At 54.1% G+C, this 14630-nt stretch overlaps 1 protein-coding gene across 1 annotated transcript in view; it reads left to right on the top strand.

Moving 5' to 3' along the window:
• Nucleotides 1-12264: 12264 nt before the first annotated feature.
• cyfip2 (cytoplasmic FMR1 interacting protein 2) overlaps nucleotides 12265-14630 on the top strand; it is a 183725-nt gene continuing 181359 nt past the window's right edge. The window contains exon 1 of the mRNA XM_072512939.1: nucleotides 12265-12420. The gene's annotated coding sequence lies outside the window, so the exon portion shown is untranslated. The remainder of the gene's footprint in view (nucleotides 12421-14630) is intronic.

Here is a 14630-nt window from a genome sequence, read left to right as displayed (position 1 = left end):
ACCCACCTACCCACCTCCTCCCCATATCCCTCAAGCCCACCTACCCACCTTCTTCCCATTTCCCTCAAACCCACCTCCTCCACATATCCCTCAAACTCACCTACCCACCTCCTCCCCATATCCCTCAAACCCACCTACCCACCTTCTCCCCATATCCCTCAAACCCACCTCCTCACCATATCCCTCAAACCCACCTACCCACCTTCGCCCCATATCCCTCAAACCCACTATCCACCTTCACTCCATATGCCTCAAACCCACCTACCCACCTTCGCCCCATATCCCTCAAACCCACCTCCTCCCCATATCCCTCATACCCACCTACCCACCTTCTCCCCATATACCTCAAACCCACCTACCCACCTTCTCCCCATATCCCTCAAACCCACTATCCACCTTCACTCCATATCCCTCAAACCCACCTACCCACCTTCTCCCCATATCCCTCAAACCCACCTACCCACCTTACCCCCATATCCCTCAAACCCCCCTACCCACCTTCTCCCCATATCCCTCAAACCCACCTACCCACCTTCTCCCCATATCCCTCAAACCCACCTACCCACCTTACCCCCATATCCCTCAAACCCCCCTACCCACCTCCTCCCCATGTCCCTCAAACCCACCTACCCACCTTCTCCCCATATCCCTCAAACCCACTATCCACCTTCACTCCATATCCCTCAAACCCACCTACCCACCTTCTCCCCATATCCCTCAAACCCACCTACCCACCTTACCCCCATATCCCTCAAACCCCCCTACCCACCTCCTCCCCATATCCCTCAAACCCACCTACCCACCTCCTCCCCATATCCCTCAAACCCACCTACCCAACTCCTCCCCATATCCCTAAAACTCACCTACACACTTCCTCCCCATATCCCTCAAACTCACCTACCCACCTTCTCCCCATATCTCTCAAACCCACCTACCCACCTTCTCCCCATATCCCTCAAACCCACATACCCACCTTCTCCCCATATCCGTCACATCCCCTACCCACCTCCTCCCCATATCCCTCAAACCCACCTCCACCCCATATCCCTCAAACCCACCTACCCACCTTATCCCCATATCCTCAAACCCACCTACCCACTTCCTCCCCATATCCCTCAAACCCACCTACCCACCTCCTCCCCATATCCCTAAAACCCATCTACCCACCTTACCCCCATATCCCTCAAACCCACCTACCCACCTTATCCCCATATCCCTCAAACCCGCCTACCCACCTCCTCCCCATATCCCTCAAACCCACCTACCCACCGTCTCCCCATATCCCTCAAACCCACCTACCCACCTTCTCCCCATATCCCTCAAACCCACTATCCACCTTCACTCCATATGCCTCAAACCCACCTACCCACCTTCGCCCCATATCCCTCAAACCCACCTCCTCCCCATATCCCTCAAACCCACCTACCCACCTTCACTCCATATCCCACAAACCCACCTACCCACCTTCTCCCCATACCCCTCAAACCCACCTACCCACCTTCTCCCCATATCCCTCAAACCCACTATCCACCTTCACTCCATATCCCTCAAACCCACCTACCCACCTTCTCCCCATATCCCTCAAACCCACCTACCCACCTTACCCCCATATCCCTCAAACCCCCCTACCCACCTCCTCCCCATATCCCTCAAACCCACCTACCCACCTTCTCCCCATATCCGTCACATCCCCTACCCACCTCCTCCCCATATCCCTCAAACCCACCTACCCACCTCCACCCCATATCCCTCAAACCCACCTACCCACTTTCTCCCCATATCCCTCAAACCCCCCTACCCACCTCCTCCCCATATCCCTCAAACCCACCTACCCACCTCCTCCCCATATCCCTCAAACCCACCTACTCACCTCCTCCCCATATCCCTCAAACCCACCTACCCACCTCCACCCCATATCCCTCAAACCCACCTACCCACTTTCTCCCCATATCCCTCAAACCCCCTACCCACCTCCTCCCCATATCCCTCAAACCCACCTACCCACCTTCTCCCCATATCCCTCAAACCCACCTACCCACCTTACCCCCATATCCCTCAAACCCCCCTACCCACCTCCTCCCCATATCCCTCAAACCCACCTACCCACCTTCTCCCCATATCCGTCACATGCCCTACCCACCTCCTCCCCATATCCCTCAAACCCACCTACCCACCTCCACCCCATATCCCTGAAACCCACCTACCCACTTTCTCCCCATATCCCTCAAACCCCCCTACCCACCTCCTCCCCATATCCCTCAAACCCACCTACCCACCTCCTCCCCATATCCCTCAAACCCACCTACTCACCTCCTCCCCATATCCCTCAAACCCACCTACCCACCTCCACCCCATATCCCTCAAACCCACCGACCCACTTTCTCCCCATATCCCTCAAACCCCCCTACCCACCTCCTCCCCATATCCCTCAAACCCACCTACCCACCTTCTCCCCATATCCCTCAAACCTACCTACCCACCTCCTCCCCATATCCCTCAAACCCACCTTCTCCCCATATCCCTCAAACCCACCTACCCACCTTCTCCCCATATCCCTCAAACCCACCTACCCACCTTCTCCCCATATCCCTCAAACCCACCTACCCACCTCCTCCCCATATCCCTCAAGCCCACCTCCTCCCCATATCCCTCAAACCCACCTACCCACCTTCTCCCGATATCCCTCAAACCCACCTACCCACTTCTCAGTCCTGATATCTCTAACTGATTGCCAGCCACACAAATCCCTCTGGGGGTGAGGATTGCGGACTTCAGTTACCCTTCGTATGAAACAAAAATCAGTGGATGGATAATAACAGCTACATTTATAAAATGTTAGCTTTTTATGTCTCAAAGGAATTCTCGATGTATTAATTTACAGATACTGAATATGTAAATGGTCATATGAACATATATGCTGTTGTAAATGTGTATTTTTATAAAATGTAACCGAATGAGAAAATACACAGACTGAAACAAATTTGCATTTCAGATTATTTTAATATTGAAGAAAAATATCTGCCCGATATATTGCTTCCTCATTGACTGGGATCAGATTCTAATGGGTAATAGGGTTTTAAAATCCCTTTTCAGAGTGCGATTGTGGCTATTTATCTCAATTTTGTTTATGTTTATGAGTCTTGTACTGCCTCACGGCGCCGAGGTCCCAGGTTCGACCCCGGCTCTGGGTCACTGTCTGTGTGGAGTTTGCACATTCTCCCCGTGTGTGCGTGGCTTTCGCCCCCACAACCCAAAGTTGTGCAGGGTAGGTGCATTGGCCACGCTAAATTGCCCCTTAATTGGAAAAAATGAATTGGGTACTCTAAATTTATATTAAACTATTCTTTCCAATCTGAAAGGGGAGGGGGGTCATCAAACAAGCTGCCCCAGCCCTGTGAACAACACATGGGTAGCACAGTGGTTAGCACTGCTGCCTCACAGCTCCAGGGTCCCGGGTTCAATTCCGGCCTCGGGTGACTGTCTGTGTGGGGTTTGCACTTTCACCCCGTGTCTGCGTGGGTTTCCTCCGGGTGCTCCGGTTTGCACCCACAGTCCAAAGATGTGCGGGTTAGGTGGACTGGCCATGCTAAATTGCCTCTTAGTGTCCAAAAAGGTTAGGTGGGGTTACGGGGATAGGGTGGAAGCGTGGCCTTGAGTAGGGTGCTCTTTCCAAGGGCTGGTGCAGACTCGATGGGCCGAATGGCCTCCTTCTGCACTGTAAATTCTATGATTCTATGTGTAGGTTCGTGCTCGTTCACAGAAGTTTGCCTCCTGTCACTATTCTGAGGAAGTGGGGAAAAGAATAAATAAGTGAGTTTGTACATTTCTAGAGCGAAAACGAGAAGTTATTCAAGACAATGTACAAAGGTACACACAAACTACTCTCACACAGCCAAACACACACACATACAGGCAACAACACACACAGACAGACAAACACACACACAGACAAACACACACACAGACAAACACACACACATATTGGGTCACGTTGAGATCAAAAAGGAGGAGGTACTGGGGTCTTGAAAAACATTAATGTAGACAAGTCCCCAGGGCCTGATGGGATATACCCCAGAATACTGAGAGAGGCAAGGGAGGAAATTGCTGGCGCCTTGAGATAAATCTTTGTGTCCTCACTGGTTACAGGGGAGGTCCCAGAGGACTGGAGAATAGCCAATGTTCTTCCTTTGTTTAAGAAGGGTAGCAAGGATAATACAGGGAACGATAGGTCGGTGAGCTTTACATCAGTGATAGGGAAATTATTGGAGAGGATTCTTCAAGGCAGGATTTACTCCCACTTGGAAATAAGTGGACGTAATAGCGAGGCAACATGGTTTTGCGAAAGGGAGGTTGTGTCTCACTAACTTGATTGCCTTTTTCGAGGAAGTGACAAAGATGATTGATAAGGGTAGGGCAGTGGATGTTGTCTACATGGACTTCAGTAAGGCCTTTTACAAGGTCCCTCATGGCAGATTGGTACAGAAGGTGAAGTCACACGGGATCAGAGGTGAGCTGGCAAGATGGATACAGAACTGGCTTGGTCATAGAAGACAGAGGGTAGCAGTGGAAGGGTGCGTTTCTGAATGGAGGGCTGGGACTAGTGATGTTCCTCAGCGATCAGTGCTGGGACCCTTGCTGTTTGTAATATAAATGATTTGGAGGAAAATGTAACTGGTTTGATTAGTAAGTTTGCAGACGACACAAAGGTTGGTGGAATTGCGGATAGCGATGAGGACTGTCAGAGAATACAGCAGGATTTAGATCGGTTGGAGACTTGGGCGGAGAGATGGCAGATGGAGTTTAATCTGGACAAATGTGAGGTAATGCATTTTGGAAGGTCTAATGCAGATGGGAAATATACAGTAAATGGCAGAACCCTTAAGAGTATTGATCGGCAAAAGGATCTGGGTGTTCAGGTACACAGTTCACTGAAAGGGGCAACGCAGGTGAGAAGGTAGGCAAGAAGGTATACGGCATGCTTGCCTTCATTGGCCAGGGCATTGAGTTTAAAAATTGGCAAGTCATGTTGCAGCTTTATAGAACCTTAGTTAGGCCACACTTGGAGTATAGTGTTCAATTTTGATCGCCACACTACCAGAGGATGTGGAGGCTTTAGAGAGGGTGCAGAAGAGATTTACCAGAATGTTGCCTGGTATGGAGGGCATAAGCTATGAGGAGCGATTGAATAAACTCGGTTTGTTCTCACTGGAACGAAGGAGGTTGAGGGGCGACCTGATAGAGGTCTACAAAATTATGAGGGGCATAGACAGAGTGGATAGTCAGAGGCTTTTCCCCAGGGTAGAGGGGTCAATTACTAGGGGGCATAGGTTTAAGGCACAAGGGGCAAGGTTTAGAGTAGATGTACGAGGCAAATGTTTCACGTAGAGGGCGGTGGGTGCCTGGAACCTGCTGTCGGGGGGAGGTAGTGGAAGCAGATAAGTTAGTGACTTTTAAGGGACGTCTTGACAAATATATGAATAGGATGGGAATAGAAGGATGTGGTCCCCGGAAGGGTAGACAGTTTTAGTTCAGACGGGCAGTATGTTTGGTGCAGGCTTGGAGAGCCGAAGGGGCTGTTCCAGTGCTGTAATTTTCTTTGTTCTTTGTAGGCAAACACACACCGAAACCGCAGATAAACAAACAGAGGCAAACACACAAATATTAAAAGTCAGACAAGCACACACATGGACACACAAATAATGACACAGACACACAAAAACACGGGCACACACACAAGCACACACACACAGGTGCGCAGACACAGAAAAACAAGGTTTTGACTGATGCTCAGGAGCTCCGGAATAAATTCAGGACATGATTCAGGAGTGATCTGGAGCATGAGGTCCAGATTGACAACTTGACTGGAACTGGAATGTGAGAGATTGGATTCAGAAATCTGAATACATATCCACCTTCGAAGGGATGATTCGGACAGAGGGCGAGGTAAGAAGAAGGAACGTACATTCCTGCAGCGCCTTTTGTAACCTCAGGATGTCCCAGGCAATGAAGTACTTTTGATGTGTAATCTCCAATAAAATGTAGGAAAAGTGGCAACTAATTTATACAAAAGAAGATCGAATGAATAGCAATGTGTAAATGACCAGATTACTTTTTTAGGTGATACGTGGGGATAAATGTTCACGGATACACGTCGGAGAAGTCATCTGCTCATCTTCCACAGATTGGGGCAGTTCCACACACACTGACTCTCACTGGGGTACGGGTTCCACACACACTGACTCTCACTAGGGTACAGGTCCCACACACACTGACTCTCACTGGGGTACGGGTTCCACACACACTGACTCTCACTGGGGTACGGGTTCCACACACACTGACTCTCACTGGGGTACGGGTCCCACACACACTGACTCTCACTGGGGTACGGGTTCCACACACACTGACTCTCACTGGGGTACGGGTCCCACACACACTGATTCTCTCTGGGGTACAGGCTCCACACACACTGACTCTCACTGGGGTACGGGCTCCACACACACGGACTCTCCCTGGGGTACGGGTTCCACACACACTGACTCTCACTGGGGTCTGGGTTCCACACACACTGACTCTCACTGGGGTCTGGGTTCCACACACACTGACTCACTGGTGTACGGGTTCCACACACACTGACACTCACTGGGGTACGGGTCCCACACACACTGACTCTCACTGGGGTACGGGCTCCACACACACGGACTCTCCCTGGGGTACGGGTTCCACACACACTGACTCTCACTGGGGTCTGGGTTCCACACACACTGACTCTCACTGGGGTCTGGGTTCCACACACACTGACTCACTGGTGTACGGGTTCCACACACACTGACACTCACTGGGGTACGGGTCCCACACACACTGACTCTCACTGGGGTACGGGTTCCACACACACTGACTCTCACTGGGGTATGGGTTCCACACACACTGACTCTCACTGGGGTACGGGCTCCACACACACTGACTCTCACTGGGGTACAGGTTCCACACACACTGACTCTCACTGGGGTACGGGCTCCACACACACTGACTCTCACTGGGGTATGGGTTCCACACACACTGACTCTCACTGGGGCACGGGTTCCACACACACTGACTCTCACTGGGGTACGGGTTCCACACACACTGACTGTCACTGGGGTACGGTTTCCACACACACTGACTCTCACTGGGGTACGGGCTCCACACACATTGACTCTCACTGGGGTACGGGTCCCACACACACTGACTCTCACTGGGATACGGGTTCCACACACACTGACTCTCACTGGGGTATGGGTTCCACACACACTGCCTCTCACTGGGGTACGGGTTCCACACGCACTGACCCTCACTGGGGTACGGGTTCCACACACACTGACTCTCACTGGGGTATGGGTTCCACACACACTGACTCTCACTGGGGTACGGGCTCCACACACACTGACTCTCACTGGGGTCTGGGTTCCACACACACTGACTCTCACTGGTGTACGGGTTCCACACACACTGACTCTCACTGGGGTACGGGCTCCACACACACTGACTCTCACTGGGATACGGGTCCCACACACACTGACTCTCACTGGGATACGGGTCCCACACACACTGACTCTCACTGGGGTACGGGTTCCACACACGCTGACTCTCACTTGGGTACGGGCTCCACACACACTGACTCTCACTGGGGTACGGGCTCCACACATACTGACTCTCACTGGGGTCTGGGTTCCACACACACTGACTCTCACTGGTGTACGGGTTCCACACACACTGACTCTCACTGGGGTACGGGTCCCACACACACTGACTCTCACTGGGGTACGAGCTCCACACACACTGACTCTCACTGGGGTACGGGTTCCACACACACTGACTCTCACTGGGGTATGGGTTCCACACACACTGACTCTCACTGGGGTACGGGTTCCACACGCACTGACCCTCACTGGGGTACGGGTTCCACACCCACTGACTCTCACTGGGGTATGGGTTCCACACACACTGACTCTCACTGGGGTACGGGTTCCACACACACTGACTCTCACTGGGGTACGGGTTCCACACACACAGACTCTCACTGGGGTATTGGTTCCACACACACTGACTCTCACTGGGGTACGGGCTCCACACACACTGACTCTCACTGGGGTACGGGTCCCACACACACTGACTCTCACTGTTGTCATAATATCCACGCATGTATATAATGAAGTGCAGGCAGGCAGTGATTGTCACACAGGATGACCAGTAAGCACACAACACAGTGCAGCCAATCACCAGACAGGACACTACCACTATAAAGCCAGAGGGCACTAGGTTTCCCGCTCTCTCGGGACCCAGCCAGTGAGACAGTCAGAATCCACGAGCTAGCACAGTGCAAACACCATGCGGTAGCTAGTAAGTCTGGTCAGGCTAGTACAAGGTCTCCAGTCAGTTCAGTATTGTGTCGACCCACAGTTAAATATGTATATTAGTTCTAACATTCAATAAAACCGTGCCGGATCTTCTTTAGTGTTAGAGGTCTGTTTATAGCATCACTGCATCAAGTGCAGTCTACACCGAACCAACCTGCCTAACACATCAACTGTTATACAGGTTCTACACACACTGACTCTCACTGTGGTACGGGTTCCACACACACTGACTCTCACTGGGGTACGGGTTCCACACACACTGACTCTCACTGGGGTTCGGGTCCCTCAGACACTGACTCTCACTGGGGTACGGGTTCCACACACACTGACTCTCACTGGGGTACGGGTTCCACACACACTGACTCTCACTGGGGTATGGATTCCACACACACTGACTCTCACTGGGGTATGGATTCCACACACACTGACTCTCACTGGGGTACAGGTTCCACACACACTGACTCTCACTGGGGTACAGGATCCACACACACTTACTCTCACTGGGGTACGGGTTCCACACACACTGACTCTCACTGGGGTATGGATTCCACACACACTGACTCTCACTGGGGTACAGGATCCACACACACTGACTCTCACTGGGGTACGGGTTCCACACACACTGACTCTCACTGGGGTACAGGATCCACACACACTCACTATGGGTTCCACACACTGACTCTCACTGCGGTACGGGTTCCACACACACTGACTCTCACTGGGGTATGGATTCCACACACACTGACTCTCACTGGGTACAGGATCCACACACACTGACTCTCACTGGGGTACGGGTTCCACACACACTGACTCTCACTGGGGTACGGGTCCCACACACCCTGACTCTCACTGGGGTATGGATTACACACACACTGACTCTCACTGGGGTACAGGATCCACACACACTGACTCTCACTGGGGTACGGGTTCCACACACACTGACTCACACTGGGGTACGGGTTCCACACACACTTACTCTCACTGGGGTACAGGATCCACACACACTGACTCCCACTGGGGTACAGGTTCCACACACACTGACTCTCACTGGGGTACGGGTTCCACACATACTGACTCTCACTGCGATACGGGTTCCACAGACACTCACTGGGGTATGGATCCCACACACACTGACTCCCACTGGGGTACAGGATCCACACACACTGACTCTCACTGCGGTACGGGTTCCACATACACTGACCCTCACTGGGGTACGGGTTTCACACACACTGACTCTCACTGGGGTACAGGTTCCACACACACTGACTCTCACTGGGGTATGGGTTCCACACACACTGACTCTCACTGGGGTACAGGTTTCACACACACTGACTCTCACTGGGGTACGGGTTCCACACACACTGACTCTCACTGGGGTACGGGTCCCACACACCCTGACTCTCACTGGAGTATGGGTTCCACACACACTGACTCTCACTGGGGTACAGGTTCCACACACACTGACTCTCACTGGGGTATGGTTCCACACATACTGATTCTCACTGGGGTACGGGTTCCACACACACTGACTCTCACTGGGGTACAGGTTCCACACACACTGACTCTCACTGGGGTACACGTTCCACACACACTGACTCTCACTTGGGTATGGGTTCCACACACACTGACTCTCACTGGGGTACGGGTTCCACATACTGACTCTCACTGGGGTACGGGTTCCACACACACTGACTCTCACTGGGGTATGGGTTCCACACACACTGACTCTCACTGGGGTACAGGTTCCACACACACTGACTCTCACTGGGGTACGGGTTCCACACACACTGACTCTCACTGGGGTACAGGTTCCACACACACTGACTCTCACTGGGGTATGGGTTCCACACACACTGACTCTCACTGGGGTACAGGTTCCACACACACACTGACTCTCACTGGGGTATGGGTTCCACACACACTACTCTCACTGGGGTATGGGTTCCACACACACTGACTCTCACTGGGGTACGGGTTCCACACACACTGACTCTCACTGGGGTACAGGTTCCACACACACTGACTCTCACTGGGGTATGGGTTCCACACACACTGACTCTCACTGGGGTATGGGTTCCACACACACTGACTCTCACTGGGGTACGGGTTCCACACACACTGACTCTCACTGGGGTATGGGTCCCACACACACTGACTCTCACTGGGATACAGGTCCCACACACACTGACTCTCACTGGGATACAGGTCCCACACACACTGACTCTCACTGGGGTACGGGTTTCACACATACTGACTCTCACTGGGGTACGGGTTTCACACACACTGACTCTCACTGGGGTACGTGTTCCACACACACTGACGCTCACTGGGGTACAGGTCCCACACACACTGATTCTCACTGGGGTACGGATTTCACACACACTGACTCTCACTGGGATACAGGTCCCACACACACTGATTCTCACTGGGGTCTGGTTTCCACACACACTGACTCTCACTGGGGTACGGGTTTCACACACACTGACTCTCACTGGGGTACGGGTTCCACACACACTGACTCTCACTGGGGTACAGGTTCCACACACACTGACTCTCACTGGGGTACGGGTTCCACACACACTGACTCTCACTGGGGTACGTGTTCCACACACACTGACGCTCACTGGGGTACAGGTCCCACACACACTGACTCTCACTGGGTATGGGCTCCACACACACTGACTCTCACTGGGGTACGGGTTTCACACACACTGACTCTCACTGGGGTACGGGTCCCACACACACTGTCTCTCACTGGGTTCCACGCACACTGACTCTCACTGGGGTACAGGTCCCACACACATTGACTCTCACTGGGGTACGGGTTCCACACACACTGACTCTCACTGGGGCACGTGTTCCACAGGCATTCTGGGGGTGTGTCTATGTTACTCCACGCCAGGCCCTGTTGGGCTCCGCCATGGTGCCCAGGTCGTTGGCGCGGAGACGGCCGTGGTGCACATTCGCGGACCCGTGCATGCAGTGTAGGGGAGGCTTCCATTGCCGGAGCAACGCACAGCTCTCCAGCGGCGTGCTAGCCCCTGAGGAAGGGGAGAATGACTGGGCCTGGAGGCCCGTTGACGCCGGCGTCGCTAGCGACGGTTTTGACGGCGGCGTCAACACTTGCCCGGGGTTTCGGAGAATCCCGGCCAGTGACTCTCACTGGGGTAGTTCTTCCACACACACTGACTCTTATTAAAATAATCTTTATTGTCACAAGTAGGCTTACATTAAGATTGCAATGAAGTTACTGTGAAAATCCCCTAGTCGCCACACTCCGGCTCCTGTTTGGGTACACAGAGGGAGAATTCAGAATGCCCAATTCACCTAACAGGCACGTCTTTCGGGACTTGTGGGAGGAAACCGGAGCACCCGGAGGAAACCCACGCAGACACGGGGAGGATGTGCAGACTCCACACAGACAGTGACCCAAGCCGGGAATCGAACCTGGGACCCTGGAGCTGTGAAGCAACAGTGCTAACCACTGTGCTAGCGTTCTGCCCTAATTTGTGATGGAAGGAAGTGATCAGAGATGGCATTTAATGTGATTCATAACCGGGGCATAGCGAGGCGTTGTCTGGAGGCAAGGTGATGGGTGTGGAACTCTCACCCACAACCTTCAGCCTCAGAGACCAGAGTGCTAATAACCAACTGACATTTCAGAAATACATTTCCCCGGCTTTAAATGTCTACATCTTGATATTTGGAAGAAATAACCTGGTTTGTGGATTTGGTTAATTCCTCAAAATTCTTATTTTTCAAAAAAATCTTTATATTTAGCGCTATTAGAAGGTGGAGTGCTCCATGTCCCCATGTTGAGGAGCTGTGTGCCTGAGTGAGCCACTCATCAGTGAGCAGCTCTGTCACTTTAAGAGTCGACACTGCAGCCATTTTTTGTGCTTTGTGTGGCTGTTGGAGCCGGCAGCTTGTGTCAAAGGCAGAGCAGCTGAAGCTGGCACTGTGTCAATGTGGGCAAGCTGAAATCCTCACTGTACCAGCGCTCCGCTCTGCTGCAGCCACCTCGCCGGTAAGGACATTTCACCCCAAACCATGGCAAACAAATATTTACAATGTGCAGCAGAATAGCTGCCCACATTTAGTGATGTGACTGCGGCGAATGAAAGGTACCCTCTGGGTTACTGAGCCGGGGCACGGGTTATTACTGAGCCGGGGCAGGGGTTATTACTGAGCCGGGGCAGGGGTATTACTGAGCCGGGGCAGGGGGTATTACTGAGCACCGGGGGCTACTCCTCCCAGCCGCTCCATTCAATATGACTGTGCTGCATTTTGCATTGAGCTTTGATGTGTGACAGACTCGAGATTTAATTGTTTATTGTCAATCCGCGGTTCTCCCAGGGCGGGGACTGCACCGGCCTCTCCGAGCTGAGCCGCTATTTTATTTCATGTGAAGGGGGTTTATTTGCGTCTGAGAATCAGTCCGGGTTCCCGGTGGAAGAATCCTGTCCATCCCACTCCGACTGTCACTGCGGCACCGCACCAACCTCAGCCCAGCATCAGCCCTGGTACCTAGCCCCCCCCCCCCCCCCATCTCCCCCTTCCCAATCTCACCCCCCATCTCCCCCTTCCCAATCTCACCCCCCATCTCCCCCTTCCCAATCTCCCCCTCAACCCCCCAATCTCCCCCTTCCCAATCTCCCCCCCAACCCCCCAATCTCCCCTCCAAACCCCCCTATCTCCCCCTTCCCAATCTCCCCCCCAACCCCCCAATCTCCCCCCCAATCTCCCCTTCCCAATCTCACCCCCCAACCCCCCAATCTCCCCTTCCCAATCTCACCCCCCAATCTCCCCCTTACCAATCTCACCCCCCTACCCCCATCTTCCCCTTCCCAATCTCACCCCCCCCATCGCCCCTTCCCAATCTCCCCCCAAACCCCCCAATCTCCCCCCAAACCCCCCAATCTCCCCCTTCCCAATCTCACCCCCAACCCCCCAATCTCCCCCTTCCCAATCTCACCCCCCCAACCCCCCAATCTCCCCCTTCCCAATCTCACCCCCCCCAATCTCCCCCTTCCCAATCTCACCCCCCACACCTACCCCCCCTTCCCAATCTCCCCCTTCCCAATCTCCCCCCCACCCCAATCTCCCCCTTCCCAATCTCACCCCCAACCCCCCAATCTCCCCCTTCCCAATCTCACCCCCCAACCCCCCAATCTCCCCCTTCCTAATCTCACCCCCCAAACCTACCCCCTTCCCAATATCCCCCTTCCCAATCTCCCCCTTCCCAATCTCCCTCTTCCCCATCCACCCAATCTCCCCCACCCCAAACCCCCCACTCCTTCCCAATCTCCATCTCCCCCTCCCCACTCCCTACCCCATCTCCATATCACCCCCCACCCCCCCCCACTCCTTCCCAATCTCCTCCCATCCCCCTAATCTCCCCCCACCCCCTCCCTTCCCAATCTCCCCCACCCCATCTCCAACTCCCCTCCCCCAATCTCCCCCCAATCTCCCCCCCAATCTCCCCCCAATCTCCCCCCAATCTCCCCCCCCCAATCTCCCCCCCCCAATCTCCCCCCCCCAATCTCCCCCAATCTCCCCCCAATCTCCCCCCAATCTCCCCCCCAATCTCCCCCCCAATCTCGCCCCCAATCTCACCCCCCAATCTCCCATTCCCCTAATCTCCCCCCCCCACCCCCTCCCTTCCCAATCTCCCCCCTACCCACAATCTCCCCCACCCCACTCCCATCTCCAACTCCCCCTCCCCCAATCTCCCCCCAATCTCCCCCCAATCTCCCCCCAATCTCCCCCCCAATCTCCCCCCCAATCTCCCCCCCCAATCTCCCCCCCCAATCTCCCCCCCCCAATCTCCCCCCAATTTCTCCCCCCCCAATATCTTCCCCAATCTCCCCCCCAACTCCCCCCCATCTCCCCCAATCTTCCCCCCAATCTCCCCCCCAATCTCCCCCCCAATCTCCCCCCCCAATCTTCCCCCCAATCTCCCCCCCATCTCCCCCCCATCTCCCCCAATCTTCCCCCCAATCTTCCCCCCAATCTCCCCCCCAATCTCCCCCCCAATCTCCCCCCCAATCTCCTCCCCAATCTCCCCCCCCAATCACCCCCCCAATCTCCCCCCAATCTCCCCCCCAATCTCCCCCCCAATCTCCCCCCCAATCTCCCCCCCCAGTCTCACCCCCCAGTCTCACCCCCCAGTCTCACCCCCCAGTCTCACCCCCCAGTCTCACCCCCCCAGTCTCACCCCCCCAGTCTCACCCCCCC

Source organism: Scyliorhinus torazame, chromosome 7 (assembly GCF_047496885.1).
Source record: "Scyliorhinus torazame isolate Kashiwa2021f chromosome 7, sScyTor2.1, whole genome shotgun sequence".
NCBI lineage: Eukaryota > Metazoa > Chordata > Chondrichthyes > Carcharhiniformes > Scyliorhinidae > Scyliorhinus > Scyliorhinus torazame.
The sequence above is the reverse complement of the archived record's forward strand: the minus strand, read 5'-3'. Positions and strand labels throughout refer to the sequence as shown.